The sequence below is a fragment of the Armigeres subalbatus genome, chromosome 2, assembly GCF_024139115.2.
Source record: "Armigeres subalbatus isolate Guangzhou_Male chromosome 2, GZ_Asu_2, whole genome shotgun sequence".
NCBI classification, from domain to species: domain Eukaryota; kingdom Metazoa; phylum Arthropoda; class Insecta; order Diptera; family Culicidae; genus Armigeres; species Armigeres subalbatus.
Genome location: NC_085140.1, coordinates 196,669,426 through 196,686,124, shown reverse-complemented (window position 1 = coordinate 196,686,124; position 16,699 = coordinate 196,669,426). Strand labels below are relative to the sequence as shown.

Below are 16,699 nucleotides of genomic sequence, written 5' to 3'. Positions count from 1 at the left end.
CATATTTGGCAAATTATCAAATTGATTTATTAAATCCTAATCACGAATATTACGAGTAACATATATTGAACAATAAAACATGAAACGACATGCTCGTTACATTATTCCCCACTAAATGTACGAAAATTTGATTGGCATTGGAATGGAGATTACAATTACCAATCAAATTTTCGTAGGCCTAAATCTACCACAGAATATATTTACAAATTAACAAAGTGCGAGGTGCTATAACGTCTTATTTAAATTTCGGGGTCATATAGATTCATCATCAACCGAAGTTGACTCCCTCTCTGTTTACAGCACAGATTTTATTGCGAAACCTGCCTGCCACTGACCATCAGCGACAATTTGTCTCCGGTCTCCAGCGAAATTAAACATTAACAAAATAGAACTACTCACAACAATTTAAAAGACGGTAACTTGATTTGGACGGAAAAAGCAAATGGAAGTGATTCATAGAATGGATTATTGTTGTTGTTGTTGATGACCTCAAGCACGCAAAATCGAAAAAAATAACAAAAAAAAACGAACAACATTTAAAAGGCATCAACTCAAAGTCGTCGACAAACTATGAGTGAGCTCACGCGAAAACTGACACGAAACGATACATTATCTTCTACACCAGGACTCTTTGCCGATTAACGAAGACAATGTACACGAAAATTTCCACCTAAGTGGACGCGGACCGATGAGTTGGAATTGAAATCTAAAGCCCAACACGTAGCGAGCGCGCAAGATTCAATCCTTCTCATCAAAATAACTGTTTCTGTACACAGCTTGCTGCCACGGATAATTATCCGCGATAACGCTATCTGCTGTACTGAAACGAAAATTATCATCTTGAATGAATTTTTAAACACCGGGATTTACCCGACAACAAAATTCTACAAGAGATTTTTAAAACAACATTAACACAAATTTACCATTCATACACCCCTTGCATTCAAAACCATAAATGAACCGACTGAGCTTTGATTAGTTCATCGCTCAGTTCATTCTGCACTCATACCGGTCTATCAAACATTCCAAGTCATCAACAAAAAAGGAAACGTCAAAATAATCAACAAGTGAAGTGAAATCGGGAAAAGAATTTCGTGAAAATCGTGTTATTTCACCGTGAAAGTAGGTGAATTCGGTAGTGCTGTGATGTGGATGAACCAGTTTGAAGGCAGTGCTAACGCGGATGGAAGATGCTTCAGGAGAGTATAGATATTCGTTCCAAAACATTGGGTGTAAAGTTTGTGTTTGTTTTTTTTTTCTTTTCTTTTTTTATACAGTTGGGCCGACCTCAGCAGGATACGTGGGATACTGGACGACTAGGACGAATGACAATTGAAGGATGATGGGAAAGAAACATGAATGGAACTTTACGGATGAATGGACTGGGACAGGATAGACGGATACGATGGTTGTGAACTGGGAGGACGAAAACGGAACGGACTGCTTACGAACGGAGATCTACTGCGCTAAATAATGGAAACGACTACAAAACTGGTAAGAAAACGTACTAATTTACAAAATCAATGAACTTTACAACAAACTAATGACTGATTTCACTTTTTAGGAACGATGTGCAACAAAATAAACAAAACTAAACAGTGAACTATGTGAATAAATTAACGGAAATATATGTACAAGAGATGGAAAAAGACGAAACAAGACTAAATTGACTATATTTACAAAGATGACGTACCCAAAACAAAGTTCATAAATTCGTGAGAGATTTTCGACATTTACTTCTAACAAATAGGTTAACTACTAATATTATTGCTAAAGCTTAGGGTACTAGATCTACTATAAACTAACTAGGTATGTACATATTTACAACCGCGCAGCCATTGTGGGCCGTAAATTCGCTCGAGTTGAATTTGATTATTCGCGTTGTTTTGTAGTCTCTTCCGGTCGGTTAAGGAACAATCTCGGTACCCTCAGTGTTTGGTCCATTCGAAAACTTTCCTCCCACGAGTCCGTCGAAAATTGCCCTAGAAGATGTAATTACCCCGTAGGTGTTTTTTCTCATCGTAATCTGTGGTCACTCACTAGGAGGTTCATAGCTTGAAAAGGCTACCACTTATTGGCTTAGACGAGTTTTCATCTTCTTCAACCTATTGGCGTAGTAGACCCCCAATCGTTTCCCGTCCTGATCCTCCAGTTCATAGGTGTTAGTCCCCAAAATTTTTCGCACCACAGCGGGTTCATATTTTGGAGCCAACTTCCGACAAAATCCCTTCCCTTTATTGGACAATTCAAAGGTTTGTTTTAATAGCATTTCGCCCACCGCGTAGGTGGGGCAGTTAGGATTGGATCTTAGGTTGTACGTTTTGGCATGTTTTGCGTAGGCGGTCGACAAATTCACCTTGATCTGATCGAATAGCTTTTGCCTTTTTTCGGCCGCCGTGTTGTCGGTGATGTTGGTCGATGGTACGTTGTCGCGAATTCGCGAGTATTCAGTTCCGTCGGAGATTTTGTTCCTTCCGAACACTACAAAGTACGGGTTGTGTTTCGTCGAGTCGTGAACAGAGTTTCGGATAGCCTCCGCAATTTCCTGCAAATTATCCGACCAGTGATTGTGCTCTCCTTTGAGCGTGGCTCGTATGGCAGTCGTGATAACCCGGTTAACCCTTTCGGTATTATTAACCTGCGGGTGGTATGCCGGGGTTAACCAGTGCGAAACATTATATTTGTTCAACAGTTCTTTGAACTGTTTCGACACGAATTGAGAACCGTTGTCGGTCAATACTGTCTCCGGGACGCCGAACAATCGAAATATAGAGTTCTCCACAAATTCCACCAACGAATGAGCTTTAGCTTCTCTGAATGGCTGCACCAGAATGAACTTGCTAAAGACGTCCGTGGCCACTAAGAGACAAGTGTGCCTACCCCGTCCTGACGGCGGTAATGGTCCAACGTAGTCGAGAGTGACAAACTGCCATGGATACTCGACGGGCTTCTGAGAACCCATTGGTGGTGTCACGTTGATGTTTCCGGACTTGCTGACCAGGCACTTCAGGCAACCTCTGCAGAATCTGCGCACCTCTTCATTCATGCGAGGCCAGAAATATCGCTGTTTTACCGTTGCTAGCGTCTTCTCGTACCCCAGATGAGCCTTTTCGTGCTCGTTACGAATTATGTCCTTCCTCTGCGCTGAATTTGGAATGAGTTTCCACTCGAATCGTGGGTCAGTTTGACGAATTGATTTATTAAATCCTAATCACGAATATTACGAGTAACATATATTGAACAATAAAACATGAAACGACATGCTCGTTACAAGCATTTATAAATAAAGCGGATCATCAGCTTCATTGACAGATCTAAAATTCATCTTTCATTAGACGGCCACGAAACATCAACATAAAAATATTAGGCATCAAAATGAATAAGGAGCGCAAGTCATGTTTATATGTTCCATAAAAGCTCAGGTTCTGTCCTAGGTTGAAAGATTCATAGCGCCCAAAAAAGAGAAACACACATATCTCATCAATCAAAACATCTGCTTGCGACACTCTTTTTTTTATGTTCTGGAATGTGAAAGGATTTTACTCATCGCAATTGCTACGTACACATCGCTCTGCATCAAAATGTGCAGGCTGTGCTTGAATTGATTGTTCTAAGAAACTTTTGAGAGTTTTTTTTATCATGGTCGGGAAAAATATGTGATTTTCCCACGGGCTACGTCCGTGGGAAATATGCATGGGACTTTGATGCAGGCGATTATTATTACTGTGGATACTTGCACCGAGGAGCAAGTAACGGATAGTATTTCATTTAGTAGTCAAGTCGAAACAATTTCTTGGCCGAAGTTTGTTCAGGACGGACCGGGGAATCGAACCGAGCCACCCCTGCAGCATGTTTTGTAGCTGCGAATCTTATAGCATTGGTAAGATTGGCTCCACGTCATAGAATATTTTATCCTAATTCAGTTCCAGTTCAAAGTTTTAGCGTCATTGAAATTGGAAATGGAACAACATGGTCTAATGTTAGGAAACCACCAATTCGTAAAAGTTTTGTCCTACACTTTCATCCCATCGTAGATGTCACATCCTACATCTGAGAGCACATGGGACGCCCCAATCCGTCAGCCTGGGACTTCTTTAAATATTACTATTTTCCAAACTGCATCGGGACGTGACACCAGCTCTTACGATGTGTCCGACTGACAAAGCGGTGATAGATGACAAACGAATGCAAAGCATGGAAGAATAGGGGAGGATGCTGTGCTGTGACTACTTGGTTGCAGTTTTGGCGCATCTCCAGATGTGCAGTATCGAAGAATGTTGTGAAAAGAAAAGAAACACTACACTGCTGTGCAGAAAATTCGAAACTTTGTTGTATATTGATTTTTATCAGTTGATTGGGTAAGTTTTGTGCATGACTGAATTTTTCGGTTGCTGTGCTTCTTCCCATCCACTCAAACGGGATCGATTACAGAGTGCGAAAAAGTTTTTCCCAACAACTGCTGCCGTTGAGCGGAATAAAAATGAGTAAACTTTCGATCTGGGATGGAGAAGCACGTTGCTGCATTGAAATAGGTTGTTGTGTGAATGTACAGCATTGGAACATTAAACTATGATCAAGATATCGTATTTTACTAAATTTGAAAGTTTGATTAATTCGTGTTTTTATCACTTTTGTCGTTGCAGGTATGAACCAGAACTCTAATAAGTAGAAACTTGCTTGTTGTAAGTATTTTATAGCGCTGCGAGCGTTTCACAACCAACTGTGTCATTCAACACGTATTATTTTGATACATAAAAATGAGAAACAGCTTACTTTATAACTTACTTATCTTTATATGTTCCATAAAACATATGGAAACTATGGTACCTCGAAATAGAATAAGAGGATTGTTCTAACCTCATTTGAAAAAGAAAAACCCTTCATACGACACCTAAAACCTGAATGTTGGGATTCCAGAAAACCATATGCACATAACTCTGGACGCCCGTATTACCCTACTAGGGAACAAAAACTGTCAGCTAAAATAGATTGCAATTCACTGCACTACTGGGTTGATGGTTCTCAGATTCACTCATGCGGGTTATGAGAGTGAACACTTGAAAGTGTACATTTATGAAATTTTCCTCAAACATATTAGATGAACGAAATGCCAACAGCCCGGAGGCACATTCGGGGATGAAAGACTGTCATACCCCTGCGCTGCGCTATCCAGCCGGTCAAACCATCGTTCGTTTCATGGCAGTGTAGGTATTGGATTCGGACTCGGGCGGGAGAAGAACGGTAAACCGCGCGAAAAGGTTTTCCTTTCTTTTTGTTGTCGGTTGGGGTTTCTCCGCCGATAAAACAACGTTCAGGACTTAGGCAGGCCCGGGGAAAGAAGGTCAACGTACAAATGTTTATTTTGTGAAAAGCCGAATGGCACTTCCTTTTCCTATGAAATGTATTCAATTTGGAATCTAAGCTGGGTGCGGGTTCGGGGGCAAATTGTTCTTTTCTGCGGATTTAGGGCACTTTTGGGTAATTTTAAGGAATAATGTTTACCTTTTGTCAGTTTAACAGAACCGTTGGAAAATGAAACGTTATGATATGTTCATTTTTTTTCAAATCCATTCTGTGTCGCAGCTTAAGCCTGTTTTAGGTACCAACCATTTGAAAGGGGTTTTCTTTCTGTGATATTCCATGTTGTTCGACTGTAGAGATGTTATCAGAAATCAGAACAAGTATTTTAATAAAATGCGCATAAAATATGTTCATGTAAGGAATATTCTCACATGCCTAGAATGGATAGCCTAACATTATTAAAAAAATAATGCTGAATGATGTGCCTATATTCATATTCTGAGAATGGATTTGATGCTGTGGCTTAAACATGTTTACTGTGACCCTCCGGAAGATCTGGAACATTCGGAAAATGCCAAACTATTAAATACCGTAACTGATATTCGACAGAATTTGGACACAATGCTGTTACCAGATTCGATAGAAATGTGCTACTTGGGTTATACTCAGAATGTCGGTCAATTACCCGGTGAAAATGGTTCTCGATAACAATCCGACGGGAACAAGAAAACGAGGTGCACAGCGAGGAAGGTGGAGTGAATCCGTGGAAGACTATTAGTGGAGATGAAGGCAGATGTTTGAATAAATGGGGCCCCTAAGCCACAGCATCAAATCCATACTCACAAGTCTGAATACGAATGCAAATGCTTTTAAGAAATCCTGGTACTTTTTCAATGAAATTCGCAGATTTGCCGTTTTGTGAGATCCTCCAGATCTTCCGGAGGAGCACACGGAGGCCAGAGGTGTGCGCCATCGCTAACAGTTTATATAGCATCATGACGCCGCCGATATTTTTGCGATGGGCCGCCGTTTAAAAAGTATCACGCTGCTGATTTACAGTTTTCTACGTCGATTAAAATTTGCAGAAATCCGCAGAATTTACCGTGGCAATTCCAAAGAACAGTGAAATTTTCGTAAAATTTTCCGATTTATATTCCCAAAGCTAAATAGAAATATTTTGAAAATTCCATACAATTTGCCGTTGAAATTTCTAAAAAGATTTTCATAAAAATAAAAAAGAACTTTCAGTGGAAATACCGAAGAATTCTTCGTCGAAACCTGAAGAGTTTCTTCCGAAATGCCAAAAGTACTGCAGTTCAAATCCTGAGTAAATTTCCGTTATACATTTTGAAGAGCTTTCCGTTGAATTTATAGATAATTTAGGTACTCAACTTCTTGTGGAAAGCCTTTTTTTCTGTGGAAATTCTCAAGGATTTCCCATTAAAATCCAAAGAATTTCACTTTGAGATCATTTTTTGCAGGGGAAGGGCCGTTTGGTCGAAAGACTACAAAGCTCAAAGCTGTTCGGCCAAACATGTCATTTGGCCGAACAAATCATTAGATCGAAACTTGTCTGATCGAAAATCATTTGGGTAAACTAGCCATATGGCCTAACTACGTTTTCGGTCAAACGCCATTTTCGGACAAATGATCTGTTGGGGAAAACAACTTTTCCGGCCAAATTATCAGTTCAATCGTATGATCACTTCGCCCCTTTTAGCCAAATGACATTTTCGGCCAAACCATTTTCGACCTTATAATCATTTCGCCCAAATGGAAGTTGGTCAGGCAACTCTCGCTTTAACATGTTATTCGGCAAAGTGTCCTTTGGAAAAAGGATGTCCACCGAGTAAAAAGGACCGAAAGGCCACAAACCCTTCTGGCCGACATTTTTGGCCGTATTAGTTGTGTAGCAAATGACATTTTTCGCCTTCCTGTCAAACTACCATTTCGTCCAAATGAAAATTTTGACCACGACCTATCGGCCAAACGATTATTATGGACAGACAACTTGTTGGAACATATGACTTTTTCAGCCAAATTATCAGTTCAGTCGTACCGCCGGCACGGAGCGATCCGTTCATAAAAGCGCGTGGCTTAAGCGCCACTCCATTAAGGAGACCACGGCCCAATTTAATTTGCCCGGATGAGACTCTCTCAAGGCGAGTCCATTTAAATTTTCCCGATAAGGATTTATGGATCGATCCAGCCAGCAACAACGAAACGTGCCAAATTGGGTCCACCCTATCTTCCATCCATACTTTACAGTCACATCACACACTCAAAGAATCGGTGAGAGCCCACCAGAACCTAATAGAGTAGAGTGGGGCAAGAGTACGCACTTAGTTTTCAATCGATCATGTGGCCCTTATGAAGCAAGCTTCTACATAACAAATCAGTGTCGATGATTCATATACTCTTCCTTTATGTTACCCAGTGGAAAAAATATTGAAATTATTGAGATTCGTTTTAGTGGAACCCTTATTGCAAGACAAGTGAAAAACGCACTCTTACCCCACCGGTGGGGTAAAAGTGCGCATCGGGTGGGGTAAGAGTACGCATTTATCCAATCATGTGCTGTGTGCTGTGTGTTTAAGTATATATTAACACAAATAAGAGTTAATAACATTTAATTGATGTTTAATGAGCATATATTAGGGAATGTTTAAAGATTACGTAACTCTTAAAGGGGGAGGGGGTCCTAAAAATGTGCACTTTCATACGAAAAACCATTGTTTTTTATTTATACAAAAAACTACAGAGGTAAAAATGTATATCAGTGTGGCGTATACAAAGGCATTTTCCTTTCCACCAATCACGTAACGTAAAATTTGGCTATTTCATCACCCCTCCCCCCCCCCTATCTTACACTATTTGTATGAATCCTCTAAAAATTATATGGATCGTCACACATCTCACAACCCCTCCCAGCTAAACGTTGCGTAATTTATGAATGTTTCTTTTGTTTCAATAAAATTATCATTTAGATGAAATTGTGTTTTCGTACTATGTTTAGGTGTACATCAAGTCTTAATACAATTTCATTATTTCGCTTCAGTGCTTTGTTCGCTAAGTCCTTTCTAACACCGAATTACTTCAACTTATCCTAAAAACTTGGGATAATTTCGAATTCTGTCCCTTTTTCATTAGTTGTGGATCTTTACGCTTTGGAAGAAGTCCTATTTCGACCGGAGATACGGGTTTGACATCATAATTTGAAAATTCATATGCGTGCTCTTGCCCCACCGGTTCCTGCGTACTTTTACCCCACAGTCCCAAAAATTATTCAAGTAATGGTTTTGACTTCTTGGAAAACCAACCGGATTGGTGTTCTGTACCATAAAGTACTCTATACAATAGGTTATCGAAATGGTATACACTGGATTTTGTTTTTACGCGATTTACATTTCCTCAATTATCCACTCATCCCAAATGTTTAACGCATATTAATTATCATGTGATTTTTCTTCGATTTATTCTGGATTTTTTGAAACATGTTGCGAAGAGTTTGGTGGTAAATTGAAGTCACACGATCAAAAATACGAGCGAAAAAAAATCGTGTAAAAACAAAATCCTGTGTAATGTTCACCTGATTGAACGTATATGTGGTAATGAAATACTAGTTGCGGAAATCCAATTATTTTTAGCAAAATGACCAAAAAGTTATCTAACTCCATATCTCCCTTGTTGTTTATTCAAATCGTTTACAATTACACATGATAATAGTTGGCCAGAATACCTGTCAAACTGATGCAGTGCTGCTAGTTTATCTTTTTTATTACCCCTCGACGGGACTCGAAACTAACAAACAATATCGCGTTGTGACGTTTTTTTTTTTCCAAGATCGTTTATTTGGTAGGCTCAGGCGTGTATAACACTTTACGGAGCCATGGTTCTTTGTGATATATACAATCAATATCATTTAATTTTTCAATTAGTAAGAGAGGGGTAGAAGCCAGCGTACTCGTGGTGACTCGAGGTTAGTTTACAATGTTTAAGGATGGACAGGGCTAAGGATTTGGGATCAGGGAATTTCAGCTTCTCATCCGGGTATTTGGCGTCAGGGACGATGTGGCGTGTCGTCGTGCTCGAGGAATGGTTCGACTGGGAGCATCTTCCGGATGGCAGAGCTATGGTGCTCTACGGAACAGAAAGCAGAGACTAAACACAAAAAAAACTTTTAAGAAAAATAAAACTATTAGATTTTGATATCAGAAGCGCAAAGAAAACTATAAATGGCCTGCATATAGACCACATCACGATCTCCCAAAACACCTCGAACTTCCCTGAAGGGTTGTTTACCTCGGGCCACTAGGGTATCCAATAATTGCTCTCTGGAGGCGTCATTTTCCGAGCAGGACCAAACTACGTGATCGATGTCATCATAACCGGCTCCGCACCTACATAAGTTGCTATCGACAAGGTTTATTCTATACAGATGTGCGTTTAGTGAATAGTGATTAGACATAAGTCTCGACATCATGCGAATGAAGCCTCGACTTAAGTCCTCACCTCTGAACCACGCTCGCCCAGAAACTTTTGGAACTATAGAAAATAGCCACCGTCCAAGTTCGTTGTGTGTCCAATTATTTTGCCAACTTTGAAGAGTACTCTGACGGACTAATGGGAAAAACTCGTTGCTCGAGAATTGTCTATCATAAACCTCACCTTCCTGTGCGCCCACCTTTGCCAGCGAGTCTGCCTTCTCATTGCCGTAGATTGAGCAGTGAGAAGGGACCCAAACAAAGGTAATCTTGAATGATCTTTCGACCAAAACACGCATCTGCTCTCTTATGTTTGTAAGAAAGTAAGATGCGTGCTTAACGGGTTTCATCGACCGGAGTGCCTCGATAGAACTAAGACTATCCGAGAAGATGAAATAATCGTCTACGGGCTGATTGTAAATTATCCCCAAAGCGAAGTTAATTGCTGCCAGCTCAGCAACATAAACCGAACACGGTTCCTGAAGTTTTTGGAAGGTGGTTGAAGTCACATTGAAAACACCGAAGCCAGTGGATCCGTTGATGCGAGAACCATCAGTGAAATATCTGTTGTTGCAATCGACATGTTCATATTTTTCAGAAAAAAGTGAGGGAATAGATATTTGTCGAAGATGATCTGGTATTCCTTGAATAGCATGTTTCATGGACAGATCGTATACAATTGAGGAACTGTCGTTGGTGAAGTGAACTCGAGGTGGATTATAACACGGAAGACAAAGATCTGATGATATGTAGTTGAGATAAACTCTCAGGAATCTTGAACGACAAGTTAGTTCAAGCATATTATCGAAGTTATGTAAGACAAGTGTGTTACTTGTCCCACATTTGATGAGTATTCTAAGTGAGAGCTCCCAGTAACGGTGCTTTAAAGGAGTGACTCCAGCAAGCACCTCCAAGCTCATGTTATGCGTTGAATGCATGCAGCCAAGGGCAATACGCAAACAACGATACTGAATTCGTTCCAATTTGATCAGGTGGCAATCAGCTGCTGAGAGGAAGCAGAAGGAGCCATACTCTAAAACAGAGAGAATAGTCGTTCTATAGAGTTTGATGAGATCTTCCGGGTGAGCACCCCACCATGTTCCGGAGATAGAACGTAGAAAATTGATCCTTTTCCGGCATTTTTGTATCAAATACTCAATGTGGAGTTTCCAGGTACATTTGGAATCAAACACGACCCCAAGGTATTTAGAATATAAAGATTGGTTGATGTCATCATTCAACAGCTTTAGTTTCAGTTGAGCAGGGTACCGCTTCTTAGTGAACACAACCAACTGAGTTTTTTGCGGTGAAAACTCGATCCCCAAATGTCTGGCCCAAACAGTCAGATTATCCAGGGTACTTTGCAATGGTCCTTGCAAGACAGCTGCACATGGACCTCTTAGAGAGACCACGGCATCATCTGCAAGTTGTCTGAGCATGCATTGTCCTTCCAAACAATTGTCAATATCTTTGACATAGAAATTATAAAGCAAGGGACTTAAACATGAACCTTGGGGAAGGCCCATGTAACTATTTCTGGAAGTTGTCAGAGTGCCGAGTGTGAAGTTCATTTGTTTTTCTGACAACAAATTGTACAAGAAATTATTTAAAAATACGGGTAGCCCATTACTGTGCAGATTGTCTGACAGTACTTCAATGGAAACTGAATCAAAAGCGCCCTTAATATCCAAGAATACTGAAGCCAATTGCTCCTTGTGCGCAAAAGCCAGTTGTATATCTGAAGAAAGCAACGCTAGACAATCGTTTGTTCCTTTACCTTTACGAAATCCAAACTGAGTATTTGACAGTAATGCATTTTGCTCGACCCAATGGTCGATTCTTGAAAGGATCATTTTCTCCAATAATTTTCTCATGCATGATAGCATGGCAATCGGTCGGTATGAATTGTGATTAGACGCTGGTTTCCCAGGCTTTTGAATAGCTATTACTTTGACCTGTCGCCATTCAGGTGGCACAATGTTGTACTCCATGAAACAGTTGTACAGGTCAAGTAATCGTCTTTTCTGGGAGGTTTTTCAGAAGATTGAATTTGATGTTATCGCATCCCGGAGCAGAGTTATTCGATGAAAGAAGAGACATAGAAAGTTCCAGCATTGAGAATGGTCCACCCAAAGAACCGGGATCAGTGACTGATTCTCGAAATAGCGGTTCTGCTGGTACGGAATCTGGACAGACCGAAGTTGAATATCCATCGAGTGGAGTATTCTTCACTCTCGTTGGTGGAAGTGCGGTTCCGCATGTTGCGGGCCGTTTTCCAAAGTGTTGTCATTGAGGTTTCTCGCGATAGTCCCTCAACAAAACGTCGCCAGGAGCTACGTTTTTAGCCTTGAGAAGATTTTTGAGCTTTCTTTCAAGCCTCAAATACTCTTCGAAAAGCTCAGACCTTCCGTATTTACGGAAAGCCTTGAAGGCATCAGATTTCTCAGAATACAACTTAGTACATTCATCATCCCAACCAGGAGTGGCTGGTCTTCTTATGACGGTTGTACTTGGAACGCGTCGTTTCTGAGCTTCTAGTGCGCTTTTTTTTAATTAATTCGGTAAGGAATTGATATTCATCCAGCGGTGGAAGAACATCAGTTGATTCAATACCAATATTTACCGCCGATGCAAATTTTTGCCAGTCAATGTTCTTCGTGAGGTCGAAAGGAACATTAACTGGCTCAGATTGTTGATAGCTACTTTTAATTGTGGTAACTATCGGCATATGGTCACTACCGTGGGGATCTTGGATAACCTTCCACGTGCAATCTAACGATAGTGAATTTGAACATAAAGACAGATCAATACGGCTTTGTTGACCATTTGGTCCTATTCGAGTTACTTCACCAGTGTTCAAAATATTCAAATTGAAATCGTCACACAAATCATAGAAAATAGGCGCTCTATAATCGTCATACGTTTCGCCCCATCCAATACCATGTGCGTTCATATCACCCAATATCAATACTGGAGATGATAGGAGGGAGACTGCGCTCCAAAATGTCGACGATTAATAGAGGCATTTGGAGGAATGTACACTGAAGCTATGCAAAGGTATTTATTCTTCACATTTACTTGGCATGCGACGATTTCTAAGCCGGGAACAGTCGGAATGGGAATTCTGTAGAAGGAGTAGCATTTTTTGATCCCCAAAAGAACGCCACCATAATGATCATCCCGATCTTGGCGAATAATGTTAAAATCGTGGAAGTTGATTTCATCTTCAGAAGAAAGCCATGTTTCACAGAGTGTAAATATGTCGCAATCGGAATTGCGAATCAAAACTTGAACACGTCTAATTTATTTTTAAGACTATGACAGTTCCACTGCAGCACAGTGATTGTATCTTGTGTAATAGCCGTATTATCCATCGAAAGATACAATTCCTGCAAGAAGGGCCATGAAACAGTCAATTGCTTCAGATAACTTTCCACTGTTGGTATAAAGAGGTCAATGATTGGCCTCAATGAATTCGGAATATTGAATAAATTCAAAAACGGTCCACAAGGTCCTTAAAGGAGATCAATCCTCGCTTGGACGGACTACTTTTTGGGAAGAACGAATTGAAGTTTTTCTTTCATTGATTCTCCTAGCCGGATGTTTCTTGGAAACATCGGTTTTGGGCAATGGCGGGAATGTCTTGCTGCAAGATGGATCCAAAGGAGCAGTGAAGACAGGTTGCTTCGGATTTTAAATAATCCCCATTGCCTTCAGATTTGGGCAAGCTTTATGGATGACTTTTGATTTCTTACGGCGCGATCCCGGGAAGACGGTTGCTTCCTCTTTCGGGCACGTGTACCTCCGTAGAATCATCCATATCAGCTGTGTCAGAGTCCAATTCGTCAATGCATATGGAATCATAATAATCACTTACTTGAACGGTAGCTGAAATAGCAGCCTTTGCAGTGGTATCGGCGGATGTGTCTTGCGCTTTAACCATTTCCGCATAAGTCTGCTTGGAGCGCTGTACCAACGAGCGCTTCACTTTTGGGTGCGCTTTCTGTACACCGGGCAATCTTGCAAACCATGGGCAGGAGCCATACCGCAATAAGCACATTTTGTGGCTTGTTGCTGGCAGGATTCCTCCGATGTCTTTCGAAACATTTACCACAACGTGGTTTGTTGTCACAAACTCGGCAGTGTGACCAAGTTGTTTGCAATTGGTACAATTAAATACCCTTGGTACAAAAAGACGCACCGGAAACAACATATTCTCTAAATCGACATATTTTGGGAGAATCGAACCGGCAAACGTCACCCGAAGCGAGCCTGACTTAGAATATACCTTTTTGCCATCTACCATGGTTGCTGAGTGCAATTCCTTGCAATCCAGAATATCCACGGTAGACTCCATTGCGTTCTTTAAGCGGCCTTTTCCCGCAAGTACGTCCTTGCAAGTCAGGCTCGCTGCGTTGATCACACCTTCGATTTCGACCTCCCGCGAGGGGACATAAACTAAATATTCTACATTGTACGCCTTGTCTTTAGCAATTTCGTTCGCCACCTGATATGTAGGTGCGGTGATTCGTAGCTTGTTCCTGTTGATCTGACTAAAATCAAGCTTCGTAAAACGACGCGTCAAATCTCGCTTAATGCCGAGAAAGTCTAGACTTTTCACTTTCTGCCGAAAGTAAACAACCCAAGGCCCAGGCGAAGCCGCATGGTACAATCGTGTGCGGACATCTTTCAGAGGACTACCGCCCCCCATAGTCTCTGCCTCCATTCTCACCTCGCAAGGTGGAAGGACTATTAATTCTTATACTAACTTAGAACTAATAGCAAATTAGAAAAAAATATTAAAAAAACTAATTTAATGTATTATAATTAATCCCACTCTGTATCAGAGAGATGGGAGAACAATAAAACAATGCCTTCCACTTATGTGCGCTGCTGCTGTAGGTAGCAGCAGAAACAATAGCCTGCTTCACTGGCGTCGCCAGAAGCAGCTACTTCGCTCGCCGACAGTAATCGCCTTGGATCCGTAGGTAGGCACCACACAATAGACACGCACTACCGAACAAAACCCGCGATGAGACACAGCACACACGTCTGGCTCGTTCGAACTATCGGCACGGAATGGTTGTGACGTTAAACACAATCAATTAACTAATTGGCTAGGGAGACACATTGAAACATTTTATTTACTAACAACTGAAACATTTATTGTCTTAATACTAACAGGGGCACATGTTTGTTCGGGGTTTGTGTTCTGTTCGTTTTAGTATTTGTGTTCATTCATAATTTCTGTCTCCTATCTTGTGTGCGGTTTCTCTTCCCTAGCTCTCTCTTTCGTTTGTGCTCTGTGCTGTGTCTTAATGTGACGTCACTCTTCCACGCAGCGCAGCTGCTGACTAGTCTGCGCTCCTGCTACTTGATGTTATTTTTGGTGGTGGCGAAAACGGCTCACGCACGCATGTTTCACGGGTCCGTGATGGCGGACCCAAGCGGTCGTCGGTGGATTGCGACTCGCGAAAATTGTTTCGGCTTCTATTAGCACATTAGATGGCTCTTCAGTCTAAGACTGGCACAAAAAACGTTTCCTCCGCGGCGCCCTCCTCGGACGCCGCACTCCGATAAAAAAAAAGCGATTGGTGACTCACCGGTTTGTTTGGGCTTACTGACCCAGTCGCTGACCTGCCGGTGGGGTCGACGCTCCCGGCTTGTTGATGCCGGCGATGACGCTTCTTAATGAAGCCGACGCAACAGAATGGCGGTTGCTTGCCGGCTGGTGGATGTCGTCCACGTGAAGATCCCCCGGTCTTTCTCGGACCGATATGGCGACGGATCGGTTCGCTTCTAGCAGGTGACGATCGCCAGGAATGTTTCGTCCGTCGGGGAGAAATGTCGCGCTGGGGTACGAGGTGATTGCTGCGGGTGGGAAAATTCACGCCAATCTGGCTGGACGAACAATATGAGCACAAGCACTAAACATCACACTATGAGCACGTCAATTTACCTTTATCTTTATAATTGTTTCCTACTACCGCACACAATCTTGCAACGCACACTTAATCTTGGCCTACTATGAAACGAACAAATTATTCAATTAATTAATTACACTTAACGTCACTTAAGGGTACATACTTATGCACAACGAAACATTACTAAACCAACGCGGACACTTCCAACTTATCGGATGATCACGGACGAAATGATTGAGCCCGTGAATCCTCAGATCAAGGAAGGTGGGCTCGGACACAACCGGAAAAACGTCATTTCCCGACTCCCTTCGTGTATGATCGTGACCTTATTGGTACGATGGATAATCTGACACGAAAGTTGTGCTGCTTTCCCTCTCCCACCTTATCCAAAAAACAAATGGCCTCGACCTTGGAGAGCCTGGCTAACTGATAAATGCCCGCTTGCCTATGTTAAGGGATATGTTATCCTAAACTATTGGCGATTTGTAGATTGGCTTTCAATCTATCCTATGCGAACTATTTACAGTAATTTATGTACAAAAATATTAACAAAATTCCTGACTGCTACAACCGCCAAACCATTTTCTGCAAAAAAAATTGTTTCAGCCAAATGTCGTTCGGCTAGATGGCTTTCGGCTTAACGAGTTGTTCGGCCAAGTGGCTTTTGGCCAAATAATGCTTCTCCGAATGATTTTCGGCTAAATGATCCTCCGCCTATAAAAAAAAATGTGGGATTTCCGATGAATGACTCATGGACTAAAACGAACTTTCCGTAGAAATTCCGTTTCGTGAAACTTAAAAATTTAACATTGAAGTTCTGATAAAAAATAGTGGAATTTCCGAAAAACTCATACTGGAAATTCCGAGCAATTTCCCACAGAAATTAAAAAAAAAAATCTGTGGAATTCCGAAGAGATTCCTGTGAAACTGCTGAAAAATCTTCTTAAGGGTATTCTGAATAAGTTTCCGATGAAATCCGTAGAATTTCTT

General features: G+C 41.3%; 1 protein-coding gene across 5 annotated transcripts in view; it reads right to left on the bottom strand.

The window, feature by feature from the left end:
* Positions 1-16,699, bottom strand: part of LOC134211461 (uncharacterized) — a 161,467-nt gene that overhangs the window by 7,534 nt on the left and 137,234 nt on the right. The window lies entirely within an intron of this gene.